At 40.7% G+C, this 17,921-nt stretch overlaps 1 long non-coding RNA gene across 1 annotated transcript; it reads right to left on the bottom strand.

The window, feature by feature from the left end:
* Nucleotides 1-869: 869 nt before the first annotated feature.
* On the bottom strand, nt 870-9,720 carry LOC134297842 (uncharacterized). Its single transcript, XR_010004720.1, has 3 exons — nt 9,371-9,720; nt 5,586-5,890; nt 870-1,930 (listed from the first exon to the last, which is right to left on the bottom strand). It is a non-coding gene; the product is annotated as an uncharacterized LOC134297842 (long non-coding RNA).
* Nucleotides 9,721-17,921: the final 8,201 nt, after the last annotated feature.

Below are 17,921 nucleotides of genomic sequence, written 5' to 3'. Positions count from 1 at the left end.
CCTCAGAGAGTCTTTTTTGCAAATTATTTATTTGCAATTTTTCCTTTTCACTGGGGTCCTGTGCCTCACTGTGCCCAGTGAATGTGGAGGATGACTGTAGTTCCAGGTTTGAGAATGGAAATGGTCTTTCAGATATTTCAAGACAACGCTGGCAGTCTTGCTGAGTTCCATCCACTGCCCCATCCCATTATTCACTTGCTTGCCTTTATTACTAGGCCTGGGGGTGGACAGCATGTGGTACATAAACTGCAGGCCATCAAGGCTCTTTATGCCCTTCTCAGCTCCTCTGGAAATTGCACAGCCAAATTTTAATTGCAGACTAGAAAAATCTTAAAGTAAGCAAGACAGGAAAATTACAAGTAAAATATCCCCAAACCTGATTTGTATCTTTTGGGCAGTTGGGTGAGGCGATCGGATCCCTTCATTTCTATTGTCTGCAGACACTTGATGATGTGTCCAGAGGAGGGCGACTAAAATGATCAAGGGTCTGGAGAACAAACAACCCTACAAGAAGCGGCTGAAAGAGCTGGGCATGTTTAGCCTGCAGAAGAGAGCCTGCAGAGAAGACATGATAGCCATGTATAAATATGTGAGGGGAAGTCATAGGGAGGAGGGAGCAAGCTTGTTTTCTGCTGATCTGGAGACTAGGACGTGGAACAATGGATTTAAACTGTAGGAAAGGAGATTCCACCTGAATATTAGGAAGAATTTCCTAACTGTGAGAGCTGTTTGGCAGTGGAACTCTCTGCTGTGGATTGTGGTGGAGGCTCCTTTTAAGCAGAGGCTGGATGGCCATCTGTCAGGGGTGCTTTGAATGCGATTCCCTGCTTCTTGGCAGGGGGTTGGACTGCATGGCCCATGGGGTCTCTTCCAACTCTCTGATTCTATGTGTTTGGGTGGCTATACATCTGAGTGTATCTCCACTGTATATTTAATAAAGTTTGATGCCACTTTAATTGCTATGGCTCAATGCTATAGAAGCTTGGGGATTGTAGTTTGACAATTCAAGTGGTGTCAAACTATATTCATTCTACAGTGTAAATGAACCCTCTGGTGTCACCTGGCCAAACATGGGTCGTATTGATGAAACTAAACCTATAGCTTGGCTCTTATGTCCTTAAACTGGCTTTTTAAAATATGTCCTATTTTTTCCCTGCATTTGTTCTATCAGATAGTATTCCTGTGTGATCTGAAGTAACAAGTTAGTAGAGCTGCTGAATACTAAGTCAAAGAAGCCTTTGAAACAGGCCTCTTTTATTCCAAACAGATATACGATGGCCTCATGCCATAAGGGGTTTGACCTCCTAGTGAAATCCTACACTATCGTGACCCAGATTCTTTCTTCATGCTTCTTCTTCCAAACCTCCAGACTCTAATAATGACATGGGGGAAAGAAGAGTTCCAGCATCTTTGAGATTTGCTGTAGCTTTTGTGTTAAGATAGACACTCCTCTTCCAAACATATTTAAATATGATCCTGGTTGACCTGCGGTTTTGACCTACCAATATGCTATTTAAAAATGGATGGAAAGGGCATTGCAACGAGCCTTCCACATTTGCTGTAATTAGGGGCACAAGACCCCAGTAAAAGTAAAAAAGCACAAATAAATAAATTGCTGGGTTTTTTACCCAGAGAACAGCTCTCTAAGAATTGGTTGGCTTTGACTTAAGACAACGTAATTAACAAGAAGCCTCCACAATTCTCAGTTATCAATAGTTATCAACTCAGGTCTTTCGAGGTTCTAACAGAGGAACTCAGCTATCGTTATACCTGGAACCAAAGACTGGAGACCTCAGAACACTCCTTTTATACCTGGGATGTCGTCCTCTTCCATCAAGCACAAGGCTCAGTGCCAAGATTTCTTGATTGAATCCATCCATCTCATGGTCATCTTTTTTACTTCTTTGTTGTGATGTGCCTTATTTCTGATCTATTGTAATATGGAAAATAGTAATATATACTAGTATTTTGAACTAATTTAATATCTACTTGTAATTAGAATAAACACTGACTTTAAAATACAGGCAAACTACAAACAAGATAGGTTCTGTAGGCTTGTTCTTAAGCTGAATTTTCATGTAATTCAGAACAGGTACATTTTAAAAGTTTAACTCCAGCTACACACACACACTTTGGGTACCATAGGGAAGAGTTAGCAACCCTGTGGCATTTGTTTTTTTGGGGTTTTTTTGTCTGTGTCCCTGATCAGAAGATTTTATTGCACTTTCTCTCCTTGTGATAATTGGATTTCGGAAAGTTTGGCTTGTTGTGGAAACAAGGATTGATGTTAAAGATTCAGCTGGGACACCTTTTTCCATGATAACTCTTTCAGGAGTGAATTTCCCACCTGAGGGATAGATTTCCCTCTCTTCTTCTTGTTTCACCTTCATTCCTAGCTATGAATCATTTGTAAGTTGGATGTTTGTGACCTGGGGACTGCCTGTAATATGACCATGGAAATCCAGTGGGTTCCTTTGGGCATGGCACACTCAGCCTCAGAGGAAGAAAAAGACAACTATCCTTTGAGCAAAACCACATGGTTGCTTTGGAACACCATAAGTTGAAGATGACTTGCAAATGCACAACACACACACAACTTAAACTTAATAAAGCGGAACATGTTTTCCTTAGTTGCTTATATAGAAATTGTCCTGGCCTCTGGGGAAATGATAAAAGCCCCACTGCTCCTCCTAACTTCTACCTCAAACCAGAAAATTGCCTTCTTAACTGAGAACTAGTATGGCCTTCTAACATGGGAGTTTTTTAGACTTGCCTTATAAAGATGCAATGCTTCTCTCAGGTTTGTTATGAGAACAAAAAATGGCTATTCCCTTGAGCTCCTCTCTGGAAAGGTCAGATATAAATGTCTAATGAGCTGAAGTTTAAAAAATGATCGATGTAAGGTTTGCGAAATACTTTGTGTGTAAAAATACGGATGTTAAGAACCACTTCAGTGAACAAGGTTAAAGGTTTTCTTCTTCTGTTCTGTGATGTCTCTCCTCACAGCCCTTTGCTGTGCATTGGAACAGGCTTTGTTTTGCACATTTTATTGGGATTAGTGTCTTGGCAACCAACCACTGTCTCATGAGTTATGCAATCAAGATTTTATCGGTTGCACTTTTTCCCCATAGAAGTTATGGACCTCCACGAGTTATCATCACACATATCTTTGAATTTTCCCCCAGGGTTCTGCTGCTCTATCCTTATGGGCTCTTCAGAGGCAACTAACTTGGCATTTTCAAAATGTGTTGGGTTACAATTCCCATTGTCCCTGTGGGAGATAGCTGGCATATTCTGACTCCCTCCACTCCTACTATTAATGAACACCTTCACATCCTCATGTATTTCTTTTCCAGGATCCCACATTTGACTTTTAGAAATACATTTCTATTCCAGACAAATGTCTCTTTTTTTGGCATGCATCTAAATTCTTCAAATAGCACTTTCTGTGGGTTTAGCAGAATGTTGCCATTAAAAAAATAAAAATAAACCCTCATCCATCTGTTTTTACCACACTGATGTCAAAGGAATGGTTTCAACCTCAGGGAAGCAGGGAAAGTATATATATATATATATATATATATATATATATATATATATATATATATATATATATGGAAATAACATTTGGCATGTGGAAATGTTTAGATGCTTATTCATGACTCGGAAACAAAGTCCATATGTTAAGCAAAAATGGGTGATGGAAGCCAGAAAACAGTGACAGTTCTGAGGTAATTAAGCAAATGTAGGACTATGACAGATATTTTTAGTGATAATACATTGATAGGCATTTGGCTTTTCCTTTTTTCAGAACCGTAAAAGTGTAGGCTTGAATGCATTCACTCTCTTGGCAGCAAGGAACAGAAATGCTGAATCTGTAGTCCCAATTTCCACAAGATCTCTCCAGCTGTCCATGTCATAGTATTTCTCTGCTTTTAACTGACATCTGGGTAAACTGTGTTACTAGCTAAGTAACTTTGCATTACCTCTCACTAAAGTGAAAGTAGATTCAGTGTGGTGTAGTGGTTTTAGTGTTGCATAAAACCTAGTTTCACATTTCCCCTGAGCCATGGAAACCATTGCAAGTCACACACTTGCAAAGTGAACCTTAGAGAAAGGCAAAAGCAAAACCCTTGAAACAAACCCTGTGATAGGTTTGTCTTATGGTTGCCATAAGTCAAAAACAATTTGATGACACATAACAACAAGAGTAGAGCACTTTCTACAATCAGGGGTTTAGGAGGCATTGGCCAAAATCAGGGATGGTCTTACATCTGGTCTTACATTCTGGGAGACCAGGATTTGAATTCCCACTTGGCCATGTAAATCCACTGGGTGACCTTAACTGAATAAATCTTTCTGGGAAAACCTTATGATAGTGTTGCCATAAGTTGGAGTTGACCTGAGGACATATAATAAGATCATAGATGCTGGTGGTTTACTTCAATATGTGATACAAAGTATTTAGAAAACCAAGGATTTTCTCTCTCAACGAATCTTTGGGGTGTTTCAAACTCTTTATGTGTTACATATGGTTAAGTAGTGGCTTTGGGGAGAGCAGAATTTAAATTCCTGATCAACTATGGAAGACCTTGATGTGACATTGGGTACATCACACAGTCTCAGCCAAGAGGAAGGAAATGACATAGGTAAAGGTAAAGGTTTCCCTGATGTTAAGTCCAGTTGTGTCCGACTCTGGGGGTTGGTGCTCATCTCCATTTCTAAGCCGAAGAGCCGGCGTTGTCCATAGACACCTCCAAGGTCATGTGGCCTGCATGACTGCATGGAACACTGTTTCCTTCCCGACGGAGCGGTACCTATTGATCTACTCACATTTGCATGTTTTCGAACTGCTAGGTTGGCAGAAGCTGGAGCTAACAGCAGGTGCTCACTCCGCTCCCCGGGTTTGAACCTGGGACCTTTTGGTCTGCAAGTTCAGCAGCTCAGCACTTTAACACATTGAGCTATCGGAGGCTCCATGGAAATGACATACCTCTCTGAATAAATCTTGCCAAGAAAATCCTAGGATAGAAACTGGTATCCAGTTACTGAATTATGATGGTGTAAATTGGACTTATGCCACCCAATTCACTTTTAGATTTGTTGTGCATTTCAGAATTCTGTTCTAACCATGCAATGGCTAAAATCCTCCCTGAGCTCACATTGCCAGTAGTACCGCCTCTGCAACTGAGCTATATCAGTGTTGACATGGGGGTGGGGATCACTGGGGACATATCCAGCTATTTTGTCATATTTGGATGAACTGCAAAGATAATATGCAGCCAGCATGAGGTTTCTGCAGAGGTCTGTCACAGTGCATTCAGTAACAGCAAAATAGTAGGATGTTCGGGCTCACCTCCTCCGCAACAATACAGAAATAGCTGTGTTGGGGAGGGGGGCTGTGCTGGGATCCTGGCCAGAGTCATCAAAAACTGGAACCAACTTGTAAGCATATAACAACAACAACAAGAAAACTACCCAGCAATTTGGGAAGCTTTAAACCTTTCTATAAGCAGTTGTCTACATAATCCAAATAACCCAGCTGTAATTCAGATTATTCAGACCCAGAACTGCCCTGAATTTACCTTGGTAATGCAACACCTAACTGTAATATACTGCACTGGAATCGTAATGCTTTCCACATGCCAAATTTGAATCAGTAACATCTTTAACAGTTCACTCAGGAGTAAGCAGTCTATTGCCCCTCCTTGATTAGGCCAGCTCCTTGTCCGGCTCCAGTGATATGTTCCTCTCTTCTGGCTCCTGGATGGCTAGATAGCCTGTAAAGCTTCTCCATTTCCAATGGATACAGCAGTCCTCAGGCTTCATCCTACACTTGCTTACATATGAGAAGAGTAGACTATGGGATACTCCAACCATAGTTTTTGTCCTGGAATGGAAAAAATGGAAATGAGTTTACCAGAAGTGAAAACTGTTTCCAATATCTCCTTTGTCAAAGCAGACTAAAGAAATATACAATCCCAAGGGGCTTCCAAGAGTTCATTTTAGCTGAAATTGGGAAAGATGTCACACTAAATAGTGACATGGATGATGGGATGGAACAGTAAGTGCCATCTTGTGTTCCTAGGCTTCCAGGACTCAGGAAACATGGGATGGCAGTGAGAATAGTCGTCAGTTCTATTCTGGAACTTGTCCAGCTGTTCAGACAGACCTGAAGTCAGGGGATTCTTCAAATTCTGGGCCAAAATTTGGACTATTCCCCAACTATGGTTAATGTTGAGAAAGGGAGCATTAAGATAGTCTTGCCCAGCATTACCCTGAATCAGTTATGTGATGTATTTGGCTATCACAGAGCTGGCCTTGGCCTGTTCCATGGTAGGTGATCAGTGTAGATGTCTAGCACTTAGCAACTCCTTTGGTTGGCACGACCGCCTGGCTTCTAAAAGTGGATTTGCAGAAGGTAAAATCAGGAGATGCAGCTACAGTGATGGAGCTACATTGTCATACATGTTATAGATACACCTGACAATGCAGGATCTCAAGCCTAGTTTAGACTTTGTAACCCTTTCATGAAAAATTAAACTTGTTTTGGTCATTTCTCTTTACTTTTTTTCATGTCAGGAGCAAGCTGCTTCTGGTGTGAGAGAATTGGCCATCTGCAAGGACGTTCCCCAGGGGACACCCGGATGTTTTGTCATCCTGTGGGAGGCTTCTCTCATGTTCCTGCATGGGAAGCTGTAGCTGACAGACAGGAGCTCACTCCACTCCCTGCCAGTGCAAGGGTTTAACCCATTGTGCCACCGGGGGCTCCATATTTCTTTTTACTGATTAATGTTAAGGACCTTTTGTAGTCTAAAAGTTTACAAGTCAAAAAGTTTTCTCTTCCTGATCAAGGAAGAAAAACCTGAAGGGGATACATAATGAATATTTGGGGTGAGATATAGAAATTAAAATGCTTACCTACCTAGAAAACCAATTTCTCTGAGCATGCCATATTATACACATGAGAGAAAAATAATATTTGCATGTAGTGGATGCATCTCTATTTGTATACTTAGGTAAAAATTCTTTGTGGCCAAGCAATCACTGTTTAAAAGGTAAAAATGCAAAAATGTCATTATAAGTCTCTGCAATATGCTCCTTGTTTTTCACATTCCCAGAAAGTTGTATTCTCTGTTTTATTTTGAAACATAAATATCTTCCCAGAGAATCTGCGAAGTGTATAACTGCCTTGCTGGGGATAATACCGTCTGTAGTCCAACAGATTTGTAGAGGGCTAGGAAGAGATGATTGTGCATTAAATGTGTGAGAAATCTGCAGATCCTTTTTTTAAAAAAAAATTAAGGGTTTTTTTTGTAAGGTGAAAAGGTCATCTTGAAATACCAATGAAAGAATGAAGTCAACATAAAGGGTGGATTTTCCAACAGCACAGCAACCCGATTCTACTTTGTTCCTTTGCTTGCTGTCATGGAAACCTGTGGGCTTAGAGAATAACTAATGAAGTACAGGCGAAGAGAAAAAAAATTGTCTCCCATAAAATGACTCTTAGTGGAGAGTGAGCATGTATATAGATAATACTGATAATAAATATAGAAATCTATTTATTCATTTATGTCTCAATCAAAACAGCTCAGAAGAGGACATCTGCCAGAATGTTTCAAGCATAAGGACTTAGATGTTGGGTTAAAATCCCCAATTCCCAAACCTGCAATAAGAATAGAGTATAAATATGCATGTTTTCATCTCTGTTTCACCTACAGATTTTATTAGAAGTGTGAACCCCACAACCCCAGGGGCATAGGTTCCACACCACTGCTTTACTTGGAGTCTTACTTCTATCTATTTTGATGCAGAAACAAGGTAAGGATCTAGCGGAAGAAAAAAGGGGTCAATATGCAATTTGTGTAGCATTGATTAGAGGTATGACTAAATGCCTAAAGACAGAAACAGAAGTAGAAAGCCGCCAATGTGTGTGCAAAATTTGTATTTCCAGTCTCGAATTCCTGTCTACCCTTTTTCCAATACAGTTCTTCAAGGGATACATTGCTAATGAATGTTTCTATTTATTTAACCATGTCCCATCTTTTAAAACAGGTGTGTAAAGTGTATAGCTAGTTAAATGTTGTTGGGCTGCAATTCCCCCCCCCCCCCCAAAAAAAAACAAAAAACCAAAAAAACACAGTCAACATCCCAATTGGTGAATGCTTGGAGTTGTAATACTTCAGCAACCCAAAGTCCAAACAATTCCCACTCTTGTATTAGGGTAAATTCTTCTTGGTGACACAGAAGGTATTAAAACCACTGTATTATCACAGGAATATCATCTTACAAAATCTGGACCCAGGTATATGGAACTTTAAAAAACATAACCTATAATGTAATTCCTTCAGATCTGTATGAAATAAAAAATGAGCCCATATTTCTGGATGTTTATATGTTTTAATCTGTAAATATTATTGCCAAATAGCCTTAGATGGCTGGCAGCTTCTTGCACATGACTTCAGTATTATTGAAGGTGTTGTGTGCCTTCATATTGTTTCTGAATTATGGCAACCCTATGGGGAATCTATCACCGTTTTTTTCTTGGCTACATTTGTACAGATGAGAAGTTTGTCTTTGTTTCTCTCTGAGGCTGAGAGAGTGTGACTTGCCCAAGGTCACCCAATGAGTTTCCATGGCTAACCAGGCATTGGAACCCCAGCCTCCTGAGTGAGATTAATGTTAGAGTTGATCTACACAGTCACTTTAAGACAGTATGGATTGCAGCTTCCTTCTTGAGACCTGAGATGAGATTGCTAACATGAATCACTTCATGGGAAATCAAACTACGGCACCATGTTGGCTTCCAGGCGGAGGCTGATAGAAAATTATTTGGTAGCTTTTGAATGTATTTGAGAAAGAAGACTGCAAGTAAGCATTTTAGAACTGGTTTGACCTGCCTTTTAAAATCAGTGGGACCGCTAATCATTCCAGCCTTAAGGTGAGATATAAACTAAAACAAATCTATTGCAACATAAGCTGTCTTAGTCCAGAGTCTATTTCATCAGGTGGAAATAAAAACCAGCTGCAGTGTATTCCCCCACCTGGACCTGCCTTTTCCTCCTGAACTGAGATTAATGTAAGAGCTGATCTACACAGTCACTTCAAGAGAGAATCTATGCAGCTTCCTTTTTAAGGCCTGAATAGGTAAGATTGCTAACATGGATCACTTCGTGGATAATCACCCTCTACATCAGCCTGCTTCTTCATTAGGGGAGACAAACTGAGATGTGATAAGAGAAAACCATTTGAAAAATGCAAGGTTCCCATGGGGTAAGTGCTTTAGATGGTTGAGGAAGGCAAGAAAGAAGACAAACAGAGAGTGTGCAAGAGCACACGATACCACTAATGCCAAGCTTCCACTACCTACCTGGCTCCTGTCATTGTTAAAGGAGAAGGGTCTGGAAAACTGAAAATAGATTCACTGTTCCCAGAGCAATAACAGTTACACCTGTCATGAAATGGTATGTGGCAATGACTTGATAGGCTCCAGTTCAGATCCAAGGCAGAGCTGAACCAGAAAGAGTTGTCTCATCACAGAATTGCATATAATATGATAGCAATTATTAGGTACTTTAACAATAGTGATGCTATATACCACTTTAACTGCATCTCTTGGAATCCTGTGATTTGCAGTTCAGTGAGAAGCATTTAGAATTTTCAGCAAGAGCTTTATTGCCTCATCAATCTACAAATACACAATCCCATGGGATATAATGGGGCCCCAGTATAACTTACTCAAGGCATCCCAATAGATTTCCATATCATAGTGGAGACTGAAACTCTGGTCTCTCATTGTCCTTGTCCAACATTCAAACCACTTACACAACACTGATTCAGGCATGTACATAGGCCTAAGTTCAATGGCTAGTTTCAGATAGAGAAGACACATTAATTCAGTGGTCAATCATCACTTAAATTCCACTGGTCCAACAGATCCACTTCAGTTGGGATGAACCACTGCAATTCGGCCGTGTTCTTGAGCTCTTCGGGTGGGAAAGGGCTAGGTTATAAATACAGCAGAGAACTAAACTAATGAGTTAAAGCAAAAGTGATGGTGAGCTGTAGGCATGCTTGAGTGGAAGCCCTGTACCCATGGTGAAATATGAATTTAACTCTGAGAGAGATTTGGGTGAGTTGGAGTTTCCATTTCATTCACTCTGAATAAATGACTGTGGACTTCAGAGAACCAGCATTTTCGAAGATGGTTCAGTCCAAAGTCCCTTTTTATATGTTTGTCCTCAGAAGAAAGAAAAGTTTACTGGTTGTCTGAATTCACTGATGGCAGGCCAGCATGTACTTTTTGCCCAACTCTGAGTCAACAGCTACCAAGGCTTGATATCTCCTCAGGCTAATCTTAGCTCGAACCAGCTGAGAGTAGGAGAAAGTATCCTTTATTTGAAACTAGCCTTTTGACTCCTTGCCAGGTTCTACCAGTCATGAGATCTAGCTCTGCACAGCTGGGAAAATGGCCAATTAATCCCTGTGTGGGTGGGAGAACAGATCCTTTTTAAGGATCCGCCTCTCCCTGCACCAGCCAAGATGTCTAGTAAGGTCATGCTTTCTGCCCCTTTTCATCTAGACAACATTTTCCTTCTAATGAGGCAATGTATAATTTATTGGGTTTGGAGATTTTTTTCCCCTCCCTCCTTGCCCAGTTTGATTCTATCTCTGTCTTTTTCCTCACCGGAACAGCTCTTGCCTAGAACATCTGCTCGTCAGCTTCCTTCAATCCTTCCACCTGGCCCGATGCTTATGTTGAAACTGTGGGACTGAATGTCAGAATTCTCCTTGTGTCTTGTCTCATGTACATGGGCCAGATGCTAAGATGTATAGCCAAACATTCAGATTTCAGAGCCTCCTCAACTGAACAAAAATATTGTTTTGGGAATCACAGCACTTGGAAGAGGAGAATCTTTATTAATAAATTAATAAGTGTTTTACATGCAAGTGAGCTGGCAGTCCATTTATGCATTCATTATATAACATAATGTGGAGTATTGGTGAGAATTTTAAATGGCCACTTTAAATATAAGAGAGATGTTGAATATGGAAATAGCTGAACCGTATTTAAAAGTTAAAAGATGCAGGTTATCCCAGTGGCACAGGATTTGCTTTGAATGCAGGAGGTACTTGGTTCTAGCCCTGGCATCTCCAGGGAAAAGGGAGGTGATGGGAAAGACATATTTCTGCCCAAGACCTTCGAGATCTACAGTGTAGGTCACAGTAAAGTACAAACAATCTGGCTTAATATAAAGCAGGTTCTTGGTTTTGCCTACATTAAATGAATTATTCTAAGTAATCACAGAGTTTCTTCTAAGCTCTGGTATGGAAGAATTACTGATGTTGGTGTTCATTAAGAGCCTTAGCACATGAAGCTCCTATTACGACTGTGCTGACTGTAAAAATGTTTTTCACATGGAATTGGTCTCTTTCCTTCTGCACTTTCAGACCAACTCCATGAGTAAAGCATGAATTGCACCAAGACATCGTCACATATAAACTGCCTACCCACTACCTCCTCCAAGATCTCTCCTTTTCATGGGTTCTTTTCTTCTTTCTGAAAAATGTCAGGGGGAAAGAGAACATTCTATAGTCACTGCTTGCCCATCTTCCCTTCTTGTTTACTCGTCTGATTCTGATCTATGTGTCTGGTCTGCGGCAAAGATGCTGCCAGGGCTTTGGTTGCTAGAGTTCAGCTGGGCCAACACAGCCAAATGGGAAAGGTAGAAAGAGAGAGATACATGTAGGCAAGTCTACATGTGTGTATGTGTTTAATATGATGGCATGCAAGTGGGTGCTTCCTACAGTGTGTGTACACCTTGAACCCTCTTTCCTGATCACCAAAGGGGATGCTTTGCTCCTTTTGAACTTTTCCTTGCCCCCTTCCCCCACCATCTCCTTGCTGGCCTCCCTTTGCCATCTCTCTTCGACACACACACACATAGAAGCCTCTACTCCCATTGTTATTCTCTTCTTAGTCCCCATCTCCAGATACCCCACTTTGACAGGCAGTAGCTAGCCAGCCATCAATCAATCAAGAGCTATCTGCGGCAGGGAGGGGGCTCTGTTTCCAAATTCCCTCTTCTCCCTTTTCATCTCCATTAGTTGGATCTCCCACCCAAAGCACATGCCCACTGACCACCCCAAATTATCATAATAGCTCAATTGAACAGGAAATGGTAGTGCAACAGAAATGGAAAGGGTCAATAACAGGTTTTTTGTACTAGTAAAAATGATTGCTTTTAAAATGTGACCATAGGGGAAGAACCGTGACCTCATGTGGGAAACAACCACTGTAGAAGTTATATCCTGGAGCTATTACATTTTGCCTGCCTCATGGGATGAGGCTCTTTGAGAAGGAGGTTCAGCAACAAGAGATCTCTCTGTGAGTTTACAGAGCTTAGGTTGGTTGGTTGGTTGGTTTATTGGGCTTTGTATTTTTCCTGAAGAATGGAACCCAAGGCAACTAATAGTGTCAAACTAAAATCTGATACAGTGAAAACATAAAATTTGATGAAAACACAGTGAAAAGAAAGCAATAAAACTGAGGTCTCACAGTTAAAATCTCCTTTCACAGCAAGGCAGCTTAAATGGCAAGGGCCTGTCTGAAGAAAAAGGTGTTTGCTTGGTGGAAGAACAACCACAGGGAAGATGCCAGACTAGTCTCCTGAAGCAGGGAGCTTCACAGCCAGTGACTAGTCATTAAAATAGTCTTTTCTCACACTCCTACTAAAAATGCCTCTGAGACTGCATGAATTCACACACAAATATATAGATTTTGCAGTGGAGAATGCTCCAGGGATCTTTAAAAACTGTTTCCTGTTTAACTGGTGTAGCTCTTTGCGTTACTTCTCAGTAAAGTTCTCTCTGTTCCCATGACAAATGGCTCTAATCTTTCGAATGATCTTTCAATTGTTTCAGATCTCTCAAAACTAGGAGTATGAATCATATGGAGTGATGACTATTTGAATATTTCATTATTGCCAGCCCCTTTCCACTCCCTCTGCTTTCTGTCTAGATGTCTCCCTGCCCTGAGAAACCAAAAGGATGGGGCTTCCCCATAGTACTAAATCTGCTGTTGAGGAACCCATTTCCCCCAATCATGTAAAATCCCTCTCCTGTTGGAGAGCTAATGAAATGGAGGCATGGATGGCCACATGAACAGTTACCCCTCTTTCCTATCCTGCCTTTTAGTTGTCAACTAGAGATCTCAGTCCCTTCCCCAAAAGAATGCTTCCATAAAAGATTCCCGTGGAGGAGAGCATTATCTAGACCAAATCTTCTTATGTGGGTCTATGTGCTTCTTTGTAATATATACACACACACTCATACTACCCTAGAGTGTGGAGTCAAGACCCACTTGAAAGAGACTACACAAGTTTCCTGGTATGATTAATAGTGTGTACTGTTAAGTATTGTTCAGAATCTCCAGAAATAGTTTAATAACCTGGTGAACCTTGTTGTGTTTTGGGATCATAGGATAGAGTATGGAGAGAACAAACACTTTAGAGTGTTAGAACAAGCTAGTTAATATAAGGCATGCTGGGGCAAGTTTAAATGGTAGTAGAAAAAAAGTTCATGTTAGTAGATAGCAGCAAATAGCTATTATCTTGGGTGGTGGTGAGGAACCAAGAAACAATGATCAGCTAAAATGGAACCTCCTTGGCCTGTAGCTGACTGATAAACAATGCCAGTGTGAAAGGTGCAACTAGACTCTGGTATCAGCGGCTTGTCCATCCCATCCCATCCCATCCATCCATCCATCCAAGCTGAGCCAAGAGCCTCCAGGATGGGATGTTCTGGTGGGCATGTCTTCTTCCCAACAGAGAAAGATAATCTTTCCTTCTGTGATAACTGCCCTGAGAGCCTCCTTCTCTTGCTCTTCAGAGATAATGCCAGCAACTGTGGCCTCCATCACTTACCTGCCATGGTACTGGTTCCATGTGCTAGTGTTTGGAGTTGGGGCCACTCAAAAAGAATGGGTATTCTCAAGTAGCCATTACTTTTCTGTGGCAGCATTTTCATGGCTATTTAGCTGACCTGGTCAATATGTTATCCATTGTAGTTTTTTCTTGCAGTCAACCATAGAGTTGGCCAAAAAATAAGGCAAGGGAAATTAGTCCAAATTCACTAATGGACAGTGGAATATGCTATCTCAGAGTGTAATAGAGTCTCTTTCTTTGGAAGTTTTAAAGCAAAAGTTGGAAGGCCAACTGCCAGGACTGCTTTAATTGTTCATTCCTACATGGCAGGATGGGGTTGCACTGGATAGCTCTTGTGGTCTCTTCCAACTCAATGATTCTTTACTTAACGTTGAACATCACTAGTGGAGCAAAGTGTAACACATATCCACAAATACAAATGCTATTGGAACACAATTAAATTACTATCTTTGTTTTGTTAATGATCAGCTGCTGGAGAATGATGCAAATTCACAGGAGTGGTTATTAAATACTTCAGATGTGAATAAGAATAAAAATGTAGGGGCAGCCTTATGCTATCAGGTACATTAAGGGTTACCGTTGTCATGTTTGAATTTTCCTTATTGTTGACTGATATCTCAAAACGTAAGTAGGAGTATGTGGGGGAATATATTAGATTTTTGAAAATTAAATATAAAATATTAGAAAGGCTCCAATATCTCTGCCAGAATAGGACCTGCCATTTAAGATTAATCTAAGATGCAATACTGCACTGATTATTAAGGGTACCATAACCAAAAGTTGGTTAGTTGACCATTCTTGTTAGTCTGAGCCATTTGGTATACACAGCAGCAATATAGACTTTCTGGCTTTGCCTTGCCTCATCCCACAGCTTTTCTCACTCAATCTAATATCTGACCATCAGCCTGGGGTTGGCCACATGTCTAACTTCTGGACTATTTCATTTATTCATACCTCCCATATCTATGTCAAAATCAGACAAAGTACAGACCATGACAAAGCTAGGCTTCAGGCTTGATGGGCAGAGTTGTGTGGGAGAAATGACCCAAGGCAACTATTTTAACCATCTTGTGTACCTCAAAATGTAATTCTGTTCTTAATTTTTTTACTTCCATCTTCTTAAAAGCACTCAAAACTAGTGTTCTGGCTCTATTAGCTAAATCTGACTTGGGGATATTGGGAAAGTTTCTTTTTTAGACTACAACTCCCAGAAGCCCTCAGACTGTGTTGGTTAATATGTTGTTGCACAGGAAAATGCTATGAACTGTCACCAAAGAAGTTGGCATGACAAGCCAGCGAGTGAGACACAACTTTTGTTTTTGCTATCTCTAGGTCTGCTCCCATCTACCTCAGACCTTATTCACATGTCTTCAAATGAAACACTTTTTTATGTCTGGGGCAGCTTACAGTTTGACAGCCCTTGGTAATGGGAACAGTTTCTTTGAGTCTCAGCTTTGCTACAGGAAGGATTCTCAGGTAGGTCTTTGACCTTTTCTTTTACCCAGCAGATGTTTGGTCTGTTCCTGTGCAGAGAGATCTAAAAGTACATTGTGCTTTTTAGACAACCGTTTTGGCAAAGCCTGGCAAAAAGCAATGTTATCTTTATAGTTCTTTCATATCCAGAGTCCACCCATTTTCAGTTTTCTCCAGTCTTGTATATCAGCAGCAAAGTAATGGAGAAAACATTCTGTTTCTGAAGAACTGCCAGAGGGAACGAAGACCAGGTTTTATTACTTTGCAAACAATGAGAATGCGACTTGAAGAGAGGATGTAGAGTTTTGATTTCATATCGCTGCAGAAATATTTATTTATTTATTTATTGGATTTCCTAACAGCCTTTCAAGAACAGGTGAAATATCACAGGCTAAAAAAAAATCTGACAGAAATTCCATTTGTCTCCGCACACATGCACAGATTCATAAACACACTTGTTTTCTTTTTGCTTTGGCTTCTTCTCCATTCATCAACTATATTATCTAGATTCTATTCTGTCATCTAGTTACAACCGACTCAGACAGGAATGGGATTACAGCCTCCGGGGTAAAGACATACACTTTTAGTAAATGACAAGTTGGAATTAGGGCCAGATGATGGTCCAAATGGACACTGGATAGTGTGCCTAAAATTCAAGTAAAATCCAAGTAACACAGGCACATGGAAACACTCATCTGGGCCAATGTTAGAAGCACAACATTAAGATGATAAAATGTTGCACTGCTGAGTAACTTAACTGTTTTCACAGGTAGTTCCATTTTCTTGTAAGCCAGTGATTCTCAACCTGGGGTCCCTAGATGTTTTTGGCCCACAACTACCAGAAATCCCAGCCAGATTACCAGCTGTTATGATTTCTGGGAGTTGAAAGCCAAAAACATCTGGGGACCCCAGGTTGAGAACCACTGTTGTAAGCACTTTAGTTGATTAAGTGCATTACAGAACATGGCATCACTCATACACACACAGAAAGTCTAATGCTCAATAGGTTGGAAGTTACTCTTGTTATTTGCCAACAAGTGAACTTCAACTTTCAACAATTCTATGAATGAAAGCTTCCAAGAACCTCAGGGTATCAACTGTCCTGCTCAGGTCTTGCTAATTCAAGGCTCTGGTTTTCTTGATTCATTAAATCCACCAGAACTGTCACATGATTTTTTTTCTTTTCCTGCTACTCCTTTTAGACTCAAAGAGTGTGGGTTATCCAAGGTTACTCAGTGAGTGTCATAGCTAACTGGAAATTTGAACCCTGGTCTCCTACTATACTAGTCTGGCTCACCAAGTAATAAAGTTTGATTCCTACTCAATGTTTGATTTCCTGTTACAGTTATTTTGCTTTCCAGAAACGTAGGCTGTCTGCATCTTGGGGACAGAAGCATAGATTTTTCATCAAGCTTTATTTTAAGATGTAAAATTCCTGTGAGCAATGGCACCTTAATGGGTCAACATCAGATATCACAGAAGGAAGAGCAACCCAGACGTACATTTGAATCGCACCTTCAGCCTCCACATTCCCTTTGACATAATTTCAAAGGCATACTTGCCTTTATGAGTAAAAGATATATGCACTGCATCTCCATCCGAAGTTTGCCCAGTGACTAGCTAGAAAGTAAACAGGGTAAATATATCGGAGAAGCTCATATGGTCTACTTCTGGAACAGAAGACCACGTCATAAACACATATATGCTACTTTGAGGCACTTGTTAAGAATGATGCCAAACACATAAATATACTTACTTATCCATGTGGTATTTCATATAATATTAGGATCTCAAACTACGACGGATGCCTAAGTAAGTAAGTAGGTAAAGTAAAGGTTTTCCCCTGACGTTAAGTCCAGTCATGTCTGACTCTGGGGGTTGGTGCTCATCTCCATTTCTAAGCCAAAGAGCCGGCGTTGTCCGTAGACACCTCCAAGGTCATGTGGCCAGCATGACTGCATGGAGCGCTGTTACCTTCCCGCCGGAGCGGTACCTATTGATCTACTCACATTGGCATGTTTTCGAACTGCTAGGTTGGCAGGAGCTGGAACTAACAGTGGCCGCTCACGCCGTTCCTGGGGTTTGAACCTGGGACATTTCGGTCTCCAGCTCAGTGCTTTAATGCACTTCGCCACCGGGGTTCCTAAGTAAGTAAGTAAGGACCAAAAACACTAAGCAAGCAGCATTTGCCAAACATGAATTTTCAACTATAGGAAACACCAGATTTAACTGCTCCTTGTGTAGAGGCTATAAAGCAAGCAGAGGCAAAATCCAGCCCTCCAGGTGTTTTGGACTTCAACTTCCACAATTCCTAACAGCAGGTAGTTGTGAGAGTTGAAGTCCAAAACATCTGAAGGGCCAAAGTTTGTTCTTGCCTGCTATAAAGGGTTATATAAAATATTAAGGATTTGGTATAAACATTAAACTGTCATCAGTTTCAATCTATTGAGCAACAATTTTAAATTTATCTTAATTTCATAAGAACAATGAGGATCTAAGTGA

The sequence above is a fragment of the Anolis carolinensis genome, chromosome 3 (assembly GCF_035594765.1).
Source record: "Anolis carolinensis isolate JA03-04 chromosome 3, rAnoCar3.1.pri, whole genome shotgun sequence".
Lineage (NCBI taxonomy): Eukaryota > Metazoa > Chordata > Lepidosauria > Squamata > Dactyloidae > Anolis > Anolis carolinensis.
Note: the sequence above shows the minus strand (reverse complement) of the source record. Positions and strands in the feature narration are given on the sequence as shown.